This window comes from Urocampus carinirostris, chromosome 3, assembly GCF_059441175.1.
Source record: "Urocampus carinirostris isolate Australia breed hairy pipefish chromosome 3, RoL_Ucar_1.0, whole genome shotgun sequence".
NCBI lineage: Eukaryota > Metazoa > Chordata > Actinopteri > Syngnathiformes > Syngnathidae > Urocampus > Urocampus carinirostris.
This window is the reverse complement of record NC_142351.1, coordinates 5,028,751-5,041,613: the sequence shown is the minus strand read 5'-3', so window position 1 is coordinate 5,041,613 and position 12,863 is coordinate 5,028,751. Positions and strand designations below refer to the sequence as shown.

Below are 12,863 nucleotides of genomic sequence, written 5' to 3'. Positions count from 1 at the left end.
CTTGATGATGTTTTCTGCTCTGCTAAGGTAGCGAGAGCAGGCAATGTCCTCCAGACTGGGCAGAGAGCAGCCGACGATTCTCTGGGCTGTTTTGATGATCCTCTGGAGCTTTTTCCTGTCTGCTGCTGTGCACCCAGCATACCACACCGTGATGCAGTATGTTAGGATGCTCTCCACTGTGGCTTTGTAGAAGGACACCTGCAGCTGCTGTTTTAGGTTATTTTTCCTGAGCAATCTCAGGAAGTGCAGTCGCTGCTGGGCCTTCCCTACCACCGCTCTGGTGTTTGTAGACCAGGAGAGGTCGTCGGAGATGTGCACGCCCAGGAATTTGAACGAGTGGACTCTCTCTACACAGTCTCCCTTTATGATGAGTGGTGCTGGATTCCTGCCATTCCTTCTGAAATCCAGAATCAGTTATTTTGTTTTTGTGGTGTTCAATATGAGGTGGTTTTCCGAACACCACGTTGAAAGTGACTCAACCTCATCCCTGTATGCCGCCTCGTCCCCTTCAGAGATGAGGCCGATCAAGGTGGTATCGTCAGCGAACTTAATGATAGTGTTTGTGGGGTGGGTCGGTGAGCAGTCGGAGCTGTAGAGGGTGAAAAGCAGGGGGCTCAGTGCACAACCTTCGGGGGAGCCAGTGTTCAGTGTTAGGGTGGGAGAGACGTGGGTACCGAGTTTCACCGACTGTGGGCGGTTGGAGAGGAAGTCCATTATCCAATGGCAGATGGAGGGAGAGAGTCCTAGGTGTGCAAGTTTCTCCACCAGGATCTCCGGGATAATGGTGTTGAAGGCTGAGCTGAAGTCCAGGAAGAGCATTCTGGCATAGCTCCCCCGGTGATCCAGGTGTTTCAGCACGGTGTGAAGTGCTGTGTTTATGGCGTCGTCAGTGGAGCGGTTTGCCCTGTAGGCAAACTGGTGGGGGTCCAGTGTGAGTGGCAGGGAGTTTTTGATGTGCCGGGACACTAACCTCTCGAAGCACTTCATGACCACAGGCGTAAGAGCTACAGGCCTGTAGTCGTTGAGGCTTTCCACTGCTGACTTTTTGGGGATGGGAATGATGGTGGAGGTTTTGAGGCAAGGTGGGACGGTCGCCTGTGACAGGGACCGGTTGAAGATGGTGGTGAAGACCCCAGCCAGCGGATTGGAACAGTCCCTGAGTACCCTCCCTGGTACTCCATCCGGGCCAGTTGCCTTCCTGGGGTTTATGGTATTCAGCGCACGCCTAACTTCGTGCTCCTGAAATGTGAGGGAGTTGCTGCTGGTTGTTGGTGGGTGTGATGTGGCTGTTTGTGGCCTACCAGCTTCAAAGCGAGCGAAGAACTGATTAAGGTCCTCAGCTAGTGAAGCCTCAGCCTCAACAGTTGCCAGGTTGTGGCCTCTGAAGTTGGTGATGTGTTGGAGGCCCTGCCACATCCTCCTCGGGTCATTTCCAGCGAAGAGGTGCTCGATCCTCCTTGTGTAGGCTGCTTTTGCTTCCTTGATGCCTCTCTTCAGGTCAGCCCTGGCCACTCCGTAAAGAGCCTTGTCTCCAGACCTGAAGGCGGTGTTGCGGTGTTTGAGGAGGGTGCGCACCTCGCTGGACATCCAGGGTTTTTGGTTTGGGTAGTTTTTGATTTTTTTATATACTGTGACTTCATCCGTGCAGTAACGGATGTAGGATAAAACAGTGTCAGTGAATTTCTGGAGGTCATGGTGTTCAAATACCTCCCAGCAAGTTTGATGAAAACAGTCCTGCAGCTTGGAGAGGGCTCCCTCAGGCCACGTTTGTATTGTCCTCGTTACAGGTTTTGTTTTCCTTCGGATGGGGGTGTATGAGGGGGTAAGGGATAGGCATAGATGATCCGAATTTACTAGGTGGGGGAGGGGGGAAGCTTTGTATGCGTTTCTGAGGTTGCTGTAAACGCGGTCCAGAGTTTTTTCACCCCTTGTTGCACAGTTCACATGTTGATAGAATTTTGGAAGAACAGTCCTTAAACATGCCTTATTAAAGTCGCCAGCGATAATGAAAGCTCCGTCGGGGTGTGCAAGCTGTTGAATGTTTATGGCAGCGAGTAGAAGGTTTAGCGCTGTGCTAGCGTTAGCATCCGGAGGAATGTAAACAGCTATCACAATGAGCACAGTTAGCTCTCGCGGTATATAGAATGGTCTACACGATACCGCCAGAAACTCTAGATCGGGCGAGCAGTGTGCATCAATAATTCTGCTGTTATTGCACCACGCATTATGTACGTAAATGCATAGTCCCCCACCTCTTTTTTTGCCGGAGTCTTCGTTGCGGTCGTATCGGTGTAGCGTGCGTCCTGCTAGCTGAACTGCAGCGTCGGGGATCCGCGGGTCAAGCCATGACTCCGTGATCACAAAAATGTTGCTATTCCGTACTAAGTTGTTGGTAGCTATCCACAGCTCAAGCTCACTGATTTTGTGTACGATGGATCTGGCGTTGGTCAGGAAGATACTCGGAAGCGCTTGTCGGTGTGGTCGTCTTTTTAGCTTCTTCGCTAGGCCTCCCCGAGAGCCTCGTTTTTGTTTACGTTCCCTCCGCCGTCTCCGTCGCTTGTTGGGCGGGCAGGTAACCCAGGGAGATCCCGGTGGTCTTCGTATGTCCTTTGGGATGTTGTTGTTGGTGTTGTAATCGTGAAATGAGTCGAAATCTAATCTTAGACCCAGGTTAATAAGTTCCTGGCGACTTAAGGTGATAGTTGCCGAACAGGTATTTATCAAAGAAAGGATGAGAGATAAAAGAACACTTAAAGTAAAAAGATTTGCTGGAGAGCCACGTGAAGCCGCTGCGTATAGTCGCGCCGCCATCTTGAGAAAAAAAAAAAAATAAAAATACACACTTTAATAAAAATAGGGTAATATGCAAATGTTGGGGTGGGGTTTAATGTGGGCTTTTACTCCCCCGGACAGAGTTGAAGAGCCTCATGGCATGAGGAAGAAATGATCTGCTCAGTCTGTCCGTGGAACAAGACAGAGACAGAAATCTGTCGCTGAAGCTGCTCTTCTGTTTGGAGATGATGCTGTGTAGTGGATTTAATGTATTGTCCATGATTGACCGCAGCTTATTCAGTGCCCGTCTCTCAGCTACAGTTGTCATGGCGTTAAGCAAGTTAACGACCTCGGCACCCAAGTTGGTCATGCTTTCGTCCCACCAGATGAAAGGGCACACAACAAAGCAGCCGTGTCACTTGGGTCAGGGTGACACAACACACTTTTCTGTTCGAAAGCAGGGCCTGACAGCTTTCACTGGTTTACCCCTGCCGCATAATACGGGTACCCTGCCCAACCCTTAGAACACGTCCGAACATCCCACTATCCTTTCACAACACCTCTCCACTCATTCCTATCACCAACAAGAGCTCTAGCTTCCACTACATTCAGACCACTTTCCTGCAGTGCACTCATAACACCGTCCATCCATCTACCTTCCATTTACTTCTGCTCTGTAGATCCTCTTCAACATTCACTCCTCATCCATCCTCTCCATGCGTCCAAACCAACCGAGTACTCTCTTATCCATACGCTTGCTCAATTAAACTACAACTCCAGTTCTGTCTCTCAAAATTTCATTTCTCAATCTATTCTATCTTGTCACCCCTAACATACTCCTCAAAGAGTTCATCCCAAAAACATTAAATTTCCTTCTCAAATCTGCATTCAGGCTCTAAGTCTCTGCACTATACAACACAGTTGGCACAATCACTGCTTCCTTGATTCACTCAGTGCAAACCCTCGCACTCCATGACACCAACTGAAGCCACATCAGAACCCAAGTACCTAAAGCTTTCAACTTCTTCCAGCACCTGTCCATGCAACCTTATTTCTAACGCCATGCCCACTCCATCACGTGAACACCTCATCACCTTACTCTTCTCAACATTCACACATAACTTACGCCTATCACACACTCTTCCAAACTCCTTTACCAACATCCTCAATGTTTTTTCGGAATCAGCCACAAACGCTGTGTCATCTGCAAACAACAACTGACTCACCTGCCACACCGTTCCACTGTTATCCATCATCTTTACAACTCTGCCAAATACTATTGTATTCACCTCTCTCACCACACCATCCATGTACACATTAAACAGACATGGTGACATCACACACCCCTGTCTCACACCAGTCAACAGAGGGAACCACTCACTTGTCTCACTCCCTACTCTTACACATGCTCTGCTGTTCACATAAAAACAATTCAATGCCTCCAACAACTTTACGCTCATTCCATAGATTACCATCACCTACCACAACGCCTCTCTATCGACCCTGTGATACACCTTTTCCAAATCCATGAAAGCCAAAAAAACACCCTTACCTTTTGCAAAATATTTCTCACACACCTGTCGTACTGCAAACACCTGATCCACATATCCTCTTCCTTTCCTGAAAGCACTGTGCTCCTCCATCACCACCTCATCCGTTCTTCCTCTCACTCTCTTAATCAAGACTCTTCCATACAGCTTACCCGACAAAAAACTGATACCTCTCGAATTGCTACATTCATACTTATCACCTTTACGCTTACACAATGGCACCACACGTGCACTACATCAATCAACAGGAACCACACCACTTAAAAAGCATACATTCAACAAGCATACTAACCAGTCAAGCATAGCCATGCCACCTTTCAAGCATTCAGCAGTACAACCATCCAACCCAGGCGCCTTGCCCCCTTTCGTTTCTTTCACTGCCGCTTGCACCTCCCATGTTTCCAAACGCTTCACATTTAAATCACCCAACACAGGCAATCACCCCATATCACCAATCGCCTCGACTCTCACTTCTCTCCCATCCTCCACATTCAGCAACTCCTCAAAATACTCTGCCGAGCTCGTCCTGACTGCACTACCGCAAACCAGCAATCTATTGTCCTTATCTTTCACTTTCTCTTCCTTTCCAGGCTTGCTCTTTCTTACTCTTTTCACTTCTTTCCAGAACTCTTTTATCCAAGTTCACTCCTATCTTTTGACACCATTCATCATTTGCTTTCCTTTATTCTGCTTCCACTACCACTTTTACCAACCTTTTCTTCACTTTATACCTTTCATACACAACACCACTCTTATCTTGCAGCCACTCCTCAAAGGCACGTCTCTTCTCTGTCACAGCCTCTGAGGCATAACTCAATCAATTTCTTCCCACTATCATTTCTTACTGGTACTCCTTATGTAACAATCACATTTTCAACCGTTCCATCACCCACTCTAGCATTCAGGTCACCTAGTATTACCACTTTCCAGCCTTCTTTCGCACTTGCCACACATTTGGACAAATCCTTCCAAAACTCTCTCTCATCAGCACTTCTTTCTGAACCAGGTCCATATGCACTTACTGTATAAACATCCATACTTCTACACCCCACTTTAAACTCACCCACATCAATCTGAAAGATATCTCTTTTCACTCCACCAGTTTTTCTTGTTTTCTCACTCACAAGCACAGCCACTCCTTCTCTAGCATGTCCAGCCGTAACTCCAGACTTTTTATCATACATACCAGTATGGTAAATACCTGAGGTCGCCGTTCAGCTACAGACTCACTCTATAAACCGAGGAGGGGGAGGCGTGTGCGTGTTTATCAAGAACTTCTGGTGTGGAGACATACAGACTATTAAGAAGCACTGTTCATACGACGTGGAGTTATTACGGAAATGCTGTCCCTATTATCTACCGAGGGAATTTACTGTTGTGTTTTTGTTTACATCCCCCGCGAGCCAACTACGCTGCAGCACTCGACACACTCCATGGCGCCATCACTGTGCTGGAGACTGCTCACCCCGATGCTGTCACCGCCAGTGACTTCAACCAGTGCAATTTACTCACTGTATTTCCTAAATATTACCAACATGTGGACATTCCCACCTGCGAAGAGAACACACTCGATCAGGTTTCCACTAACGTTCGTGATGCATACATGGCTTTACCCCGCCCCAACTTTGGACTTTCTGATCATCTCTCTGTTTATGTACCCGGCCTACAGTCAAAAACTGTCACAAAAACGATTATAAAACATATTAATCTCTGGAATTCAGAGACTGAGTTTACTCTGCAGGACTGCTTTTCCACAACAGACGGGATGTTTTTAAAGCTGCAGCCACTCTGGACGACTCTTCTGTCAGTACAAAAGATTATGCTGAGTATGAGAGTGGGAACATTAGCACTTTTGTTGATATCATCGTACCCACCATAAGAGTCAGGAGGTTTCCAAAGCAGAAGCCCTGGATAAATTCTCAGGTACGCCGCATGCTGCGTGCTCAATGTAATGCACACATATCAGGCAGAGAGGCCAAGTACAAAGATGCTAAGTACAGACTGGGGAAAACTATTACAGCGGCAAAGAGACAGTACAGAGAGAAACTTGATGGCTTCGACTCCACCACTGACTCTGGGCGGATGTGCAGAGGCCTGCTCACAGACTACAAGACCACCACCAGCACAATTACCTCTGCAGAGAGCCAGCCAGACGACCTCAATACATACTACACCCGCTTTGAGGCCACAAACTGCGACGCAGAGACACACGCACACACCTGGCCTACCGGACCCCTCTCATTACCAATAGTTTCATCAGGTCAAGTACTCAGAGTCTTGAAGAAAATCAATCCGCACAAAGCAGCAGGAACAGACAACATCCCTGGCCTTGCTCTCCGGGTATGCGCCAATGAGCTGGCATTTTTTTCCCCTCCATCTTCAACCTTTCCCTCAGCCAAAGAACAGTTCCCTCCTGCTTCAAGACCATAACCATTGCCCCCCCTCCCTAAAAAGACCCCACCCACCTGCCTGAATGACTACAGACCGGTAGCGCTCACTCCAATAATTATGAAGTGCTTTGAGAAAGTAGTTCTACCTCACATCCAGAGCAGCATCCCAGACAACCTGGACCCCCTACAGTATGCCTATAGGACCAACAGATCCACCTCAGATGCCATCACAGCTGTTCTTCATAATTACCTGTCCCGCCTGGAAAACAAAGACTCCTACATCAGAATGCTTTTTGTAGTTTACAGCTCTGCCTTCAATACGGTCATCCCCCATAAACTCACCCACAAACCATCCACAATCGGTTTGCACCCCACCCTCTGCGACTGGCTCCTGGACTTTCTAACACCCTCTACGCCTGCAGAGTTTAAAAACGCTCAGAGGATGACCAGGAATCCACTGCCCTCTCTGCAGAGCATATACCACCGCAGAGTCCACAGGAGGGCTGCCTCCATCATTAAGGACCCCACCCGCCTACAACACGGACTGTTTACACTCCTAACCTCAGGACGGAGGTACAGTAGTGAGAAATGCAGGACAACCTGTCTAAATAACTCTTATTAATCCCTCTGCGATCAGACTCTTAAATGGCTGCTGATCGGACAATACACCACAGACATCTTCAGCACACAACAGACACGTTATTACTCTACAGACACTTTAAACTGGACCATACTTGGACTATTTTTACACTAGAGTCACTTTCAACTGTGTTTTATCTTATTTTTTTATCTTAATACCTTAACTCATTTTGAGTTAATCTTTTATTTGTATCTTTTGATATTCGAAATATTCTTTTATGAATACATGTATATAGTTTCTTAGAATAATTACGCTGGCAACTGTGTGGACAGCAAAGTAGGGATTTCATTGTTTAGGGTATTGTGGTTCTTTACTGTGCATATGACAATAAAAACTTTGAATCTCTTGAATATCAGAATTCTGGACTGATATTTTTCATCTTGAACAGCTGAAAAGTTTCAGGTAAGTATCATCAGAAAGATGAGTCGGCATCGAGAGGCAATGAAGAGGGGTTTAGCAGACTAGTCTCGTTCAACCGGTGGCTAGCAAGTTTCTGTAGTCAGCAAGGATCTAGGTATGGGGATAACTGGCCCACTTTCTGGGGCCGACCCGACCTGCTGAGGAGAGACGGTTTTCAACCTAACTAGGAAGGTGCTATCACTCTTTCTAAAAATATTTGAGTACTGTTTAAGCCATCCATGACAGGGTACATTGGTGCAGGCCGGGTCACAGCTGATTAGTGAGCCTGTCACCACGGATGTGGAGTCTGTATTGCTCGAGCTAACCTCGCGCTATGCTACATTCATGCAATTCACATAGTTTTTGTAGTTAAGAGCATTCCATTGTCTGCCCCAAACACCCTGATCTGTTCTCTTCTATAGCATCTTATTCTGTGCTTCTAACCTCCGATTCTCTCTTGTTCGGTGAGGAGGGAGAGGATATAACATTATTTCCTACTGCTATTCATCCTGTTACTCCACCTGTCAACAATATTCCTGTGGTATGGAATTCGGGCCGCATCTGCCCCCATGCAAGGCACAAGACCCGGGACTGGCAGCATAATCTTGTGGCGGTTACCACTAAGGTTCAAAACTTTTTAAAGGGTTCAGCTCGGTCCCCAGTGCTGAAGCTTGGTCTTATGAATGTTAGATCACTAACTGCCAAAGCTTTACTTGTCAATGACCTTATTAGTGATCACAATCTTAACCTAATTGGCCTTTGTGAGACCTGGTTAAAACCAAATGGGTTTGTAGTGCTAAATGAGGCTTCTTCCCCTAACTTTGTGCAACACCTGCATCGACCAGCCAGCTGAGATGGGAAGCTGCGTCGTTGCTGTTATGGACTTTTTGACATTTTTACAGGCTTGAGGCGTAGTTGCTGTCATGCAATTTCTGGGCAAATTTCAACATAATACCTATTGTTTTCTTTTATTGATGTTGACTTGTTTTGTGTACTGTTACCCAATGCTAAATCTATTGCAACCTGTTCATCCTGGAAGGGGAGTTACCACTTGTGAGGCCCCTTCTCAAAGTTTCTCATTTTCCTGGTGCTGAGGTTTTAAGTGTTTCCTTGCCCGCATAACGGTTTCAGATCAGGGAATGGTGTCATTGTAACCTGTGCAGTCCTTTGAGACATCTTGTGAATAAGGCCTATACAAATAAATGTGACTTGAATGAGCGAGACAGAAGCCCGGACTTTACTCGAAGGGAAAGTACGGTGGACGTCGACGGCCACATATGAGATGTCAAGGACGTTGCAGAAAGTAAAACGACCAACCTGCTCTGTTCAACACAACTCGGAGTATCTTGTAAACAGTTCCTGGCAACTCTGGTTCCTGCCACGCAGTAGGAAGATATTCTTCACCGATGTCTGCAACAGACAAGTCAAATCGCATTTATTTGTGACGTCTTTATTCACAGAAATTCACAAAGGGACACACAGAACACAGCAGGGTTCCTACAGCTTAAGGTAAGTTAAATTCAAGACTTTTTGAATGCCATTGGATGTCATATTTAAGACAAAATTGACAAAAAACACACAATTAAAACAAACAAAAAACCACTACATGAATAAACAAATATTTATTTCATTTTCCAGTTGAAAACGTTTGATCTGAAAAACATAGCACTCTCCAGAGTTTAAGACATTTAACCAGGTTGCAATGGGTGTTGCATGGGCCTCAGCGCATAATACACAGTCAACTTCAACAATAATTATAGAGTCAGTTATAGAGAGATCCAGCTTCCTGTCTCAAAATTTCAAAAGATGCAGCAGGTTCATGGTAGCATGCATCTGGTCCAGGTGCCAATCTTAATACTCAGAACGCCTGAGCCTTGCAAACCCTAAGCTCGTCCTTCTCCCTTAAGGACGAGGAAACAAAAGAATGAGGTTACTTTGAAGCTATTAAATATCGATGTGTCTTAAGTCGAGATTTGGACATTTCCTGTCACGAGGTGTCGGACAGTCCCAAACGCAGGGCACAAGGGATGTGGTGTAACCCGACTTGAGAAACGTTTATCTAAACAGCAACAACAAAAGACTGTACAGGCGAGAAGAAGTGTGGGACTTGGGTAGTAGAGGATATCTTGAGAGGGAAACTTGAGAAGAGATCTTTGAGTGGCTTGAAAATTGGTTACTTGGTAATACCTTTAAGAAAACGCTAGAAGTGGCAGGTCCTGGGACAAGGAGGTAAAACTTGGGGAAGTTCTTGGGGAGTAGAGAATGTTGATAAAAGAAAATTTGGAATACCATTAAGAGGACGTTTGAGATTCGTGGCAAGTCTTGAAGCGGAGAAACTAGAACAATGGGCTTAATGTTCGGTGTCTGTTTGGGAAGAGCCAAGTGGAATGGATTTTTTTGGTGAATACGAGTGGCTTGCATATATAAAGACAGAAAATCGAGACGCTGTCTTTCAGAGTCTTCAAACGTCTTGTGTGAGGTCAAAACGGAAAGGAGAGTATCTTTTATCAAGGCGTCCCAAAAAATGTTTTCCGATTGGTCAAACTTTGAGTGTACAATGGTCACCGTGCTGCTGGTGTCCCCATGATCCAAGTGTACACGGTCTCTCCTATATGTTTTAAAGAATCGGTGCGAAGAGCCTGGGACTTCTCCGGACCAAACTACAGGGTCCGTGCCGCTTTTTCATGGCCAAATTCAACCACTTTTTAAGGACTTTTAAAGCCAATTTTCCAATTTCTCCAGGACCACTGAAGGAAGAAATTACGCGCAAAAGAACGGAACCTGAGTGTCAGACCCTAACCTTATTTCGTAACCCTAAAATCGTTGGAAATTCTAACTTGCAGCCAAAACCCTAGCAAATAACCCTTCACCCCTAACTTCAGACCTAACCCCGTTTCAAACTGTAACCTTAGCCTTACACCTTACGCTAGCTGTAACCCCAGCAGTAAACCTGGTTTTATTTTTTGGAAACCTACATTCAGTTGAGAACCCTAATATGGGGCTCAAACCCTAGTTCATAACCCTCAACTCATACCAAGAGCCAAGAAGAGATCCGCATCAACTGTTGCTGAATTGTTTCCCCTTTTAAGTCATTTTGTGCATACTGTTGGATAATAATTAGCCATGTATGCATTAAAGCAACAAAAGCAATCTAAAGAACCGCTTCTGAGACGAAAGGAGCTGTCTAATTTCGGCCAGTCAAGCTGAAAGAGTCGCTTCTCTAAAAAAAGACAGACTTCCTGTCAGCACTACAAAGCAATATGCAGGGAGGGGCTGATCCCTCCGTGGGGACTGATGCGCACCCTGTGTGCTGAGGGGGCAGGAGAGACCAAGCTAGTGTCCGATGACATACACAATTATATACGAAATGACATATGCGCTGTCCAGACTGCCCTCATTACTACATCCACTTTTCTTTGGGTGGGCAGAGCGTGTCCGTGGGTGAGGGACTGGCCCTGATGTCAACGATGTAGCAAAAGCGAAAATGACCGACCTGCCCCGAGCTGCTTGGAAACAGCGTCCGGTCGTCGACGTTCTCGCTCGATCTCCTCTTTGGCTCCCCGAAGCTTCTCTTTAACAGGTCCTTCCTCACTGGAGCACATTTTCTCCGCGTTTGAAGCTCAACGCTTGATTTGGACCGAGTGAAATGGAAAAAACGCCACGAGGTTTCGCTCCAACTCGGGAGTAAAAAGGACAAACCTTCGAAAAGGACCGCAAAGTGATACTTCTGTCAAGCTTATGTAGTTTTAAGTTGACTACAGGATTTTTGGTAGTTTTCTCGACATTTTCTTGTTCGGCGGTGGTGCGGCAGCCATGACAGCTTCTCCTTCCAAACCCAGCCGCAATGGATTGTGGGACACAGATACAAACAGATGACTGGATAGTTCGGCGTGGTGTAGCAGCCCGCTAACAAGCGTGCCTAGATGGCGGCCTTTTTGGTCGGGGCAACTTCGCGCAATGGATGTACATTGAAAAGAAATCACAACCTGCTCATTGTGAAACTGATTTTAATGCGGGTAACATTTTGTTATCAACGTCAACACTTGTTCTTATTACAGAAAATTAACTTAAAAAACATTTAAAAACTAAAAAATGCTTCTGAAAAAAAAAACAATTTAAAAACCATCATAGAAGTTAAAATTTAACACTGTGTAACAGGTGTCATAATAACTTTACTTTTCTTGAAATTTCTGCTGAAATATGTTTTTATAGTTTGTGTTTAAGTGTTCTGCGATGACAAGTCTAATAGCGCCACCTGCTGGTATGGGGTAAGGCTTACTTTAGCCTTCGGTTTTATGACCCCGGAATGCGGATATTGTTAGCAGTCTCCAGCGTGCTGCTAACGGTAAGCCACAATCTTTTGAACCGACAACATTAAAACCACAACTGACAAATCTCGCAACATACACAATACTGTAATTGATATAGTCAAGCTGTTTGGATTTATTTTCGTTTTGTTTCTGTCTCCATTATATTAGTTTTGCGGTACGTTGTACTAAAATGCTAATTCCCCTTATAGATGTTGAAAGCCAGCGGAGGTGCTAACCACATGGTGTATGTTGTCGCTCATTGCAGGGAAATTGTTTCCGTTTTTACACTCGTTATTTTGTATTTTCCCAAAGATATAAAAAGGATGATGTTGGTTAAAATTCAGATTAAAAAATATGTTGAATTCATTGCAAACGTTAAAACCACTATACGATCACTTGTTAAAAGTATCTTGTTAAAATGTATGCAAAAATTATTGTAATGGCTGATTTTGTGAAATGTATTGTATTTCAACTCAATAGAAAACTGATATGTTTAGAGCAGTCTCCAGCGCGCTGCTAACGATGTTGAAAGCCAGCGGAGGTGCTAACTGTTAAGGATATGACAGAGTGTGCAGTTTCCTCATGCGTGAGAAGATATGCAGGACATTGTGGTTCAGCCTTTAAGAATATTTATTCTTAACAGCAAGCAAACAAAAACACGGCTTCATTCAATCCACATGGCAACCAACAATCGGCAAAAATATGGTGCGTGCGTAACGTCACATAATGTAAAACTTGTTAACGCAATATCACGAGTAAGAGCGCCATGAAATTGACAAATCTTAACACTAACCGCATGGTG

At 45.4% G+C, this 12,863-nt stretch overlaps 1 protein-coding gene across 1 annotated transcript in view; it reads right to left on the bottom strand.

The window, feature by feature from the left end:
* The window catches only part of LOC148368423 (uncharacterized), a 219,507-nt gene that overhangs the window by 31,905 nt on the left and 174,739 nt on the right, over positions 1–12,863 (bottom strand). The window lies entirely within an intron of this gene.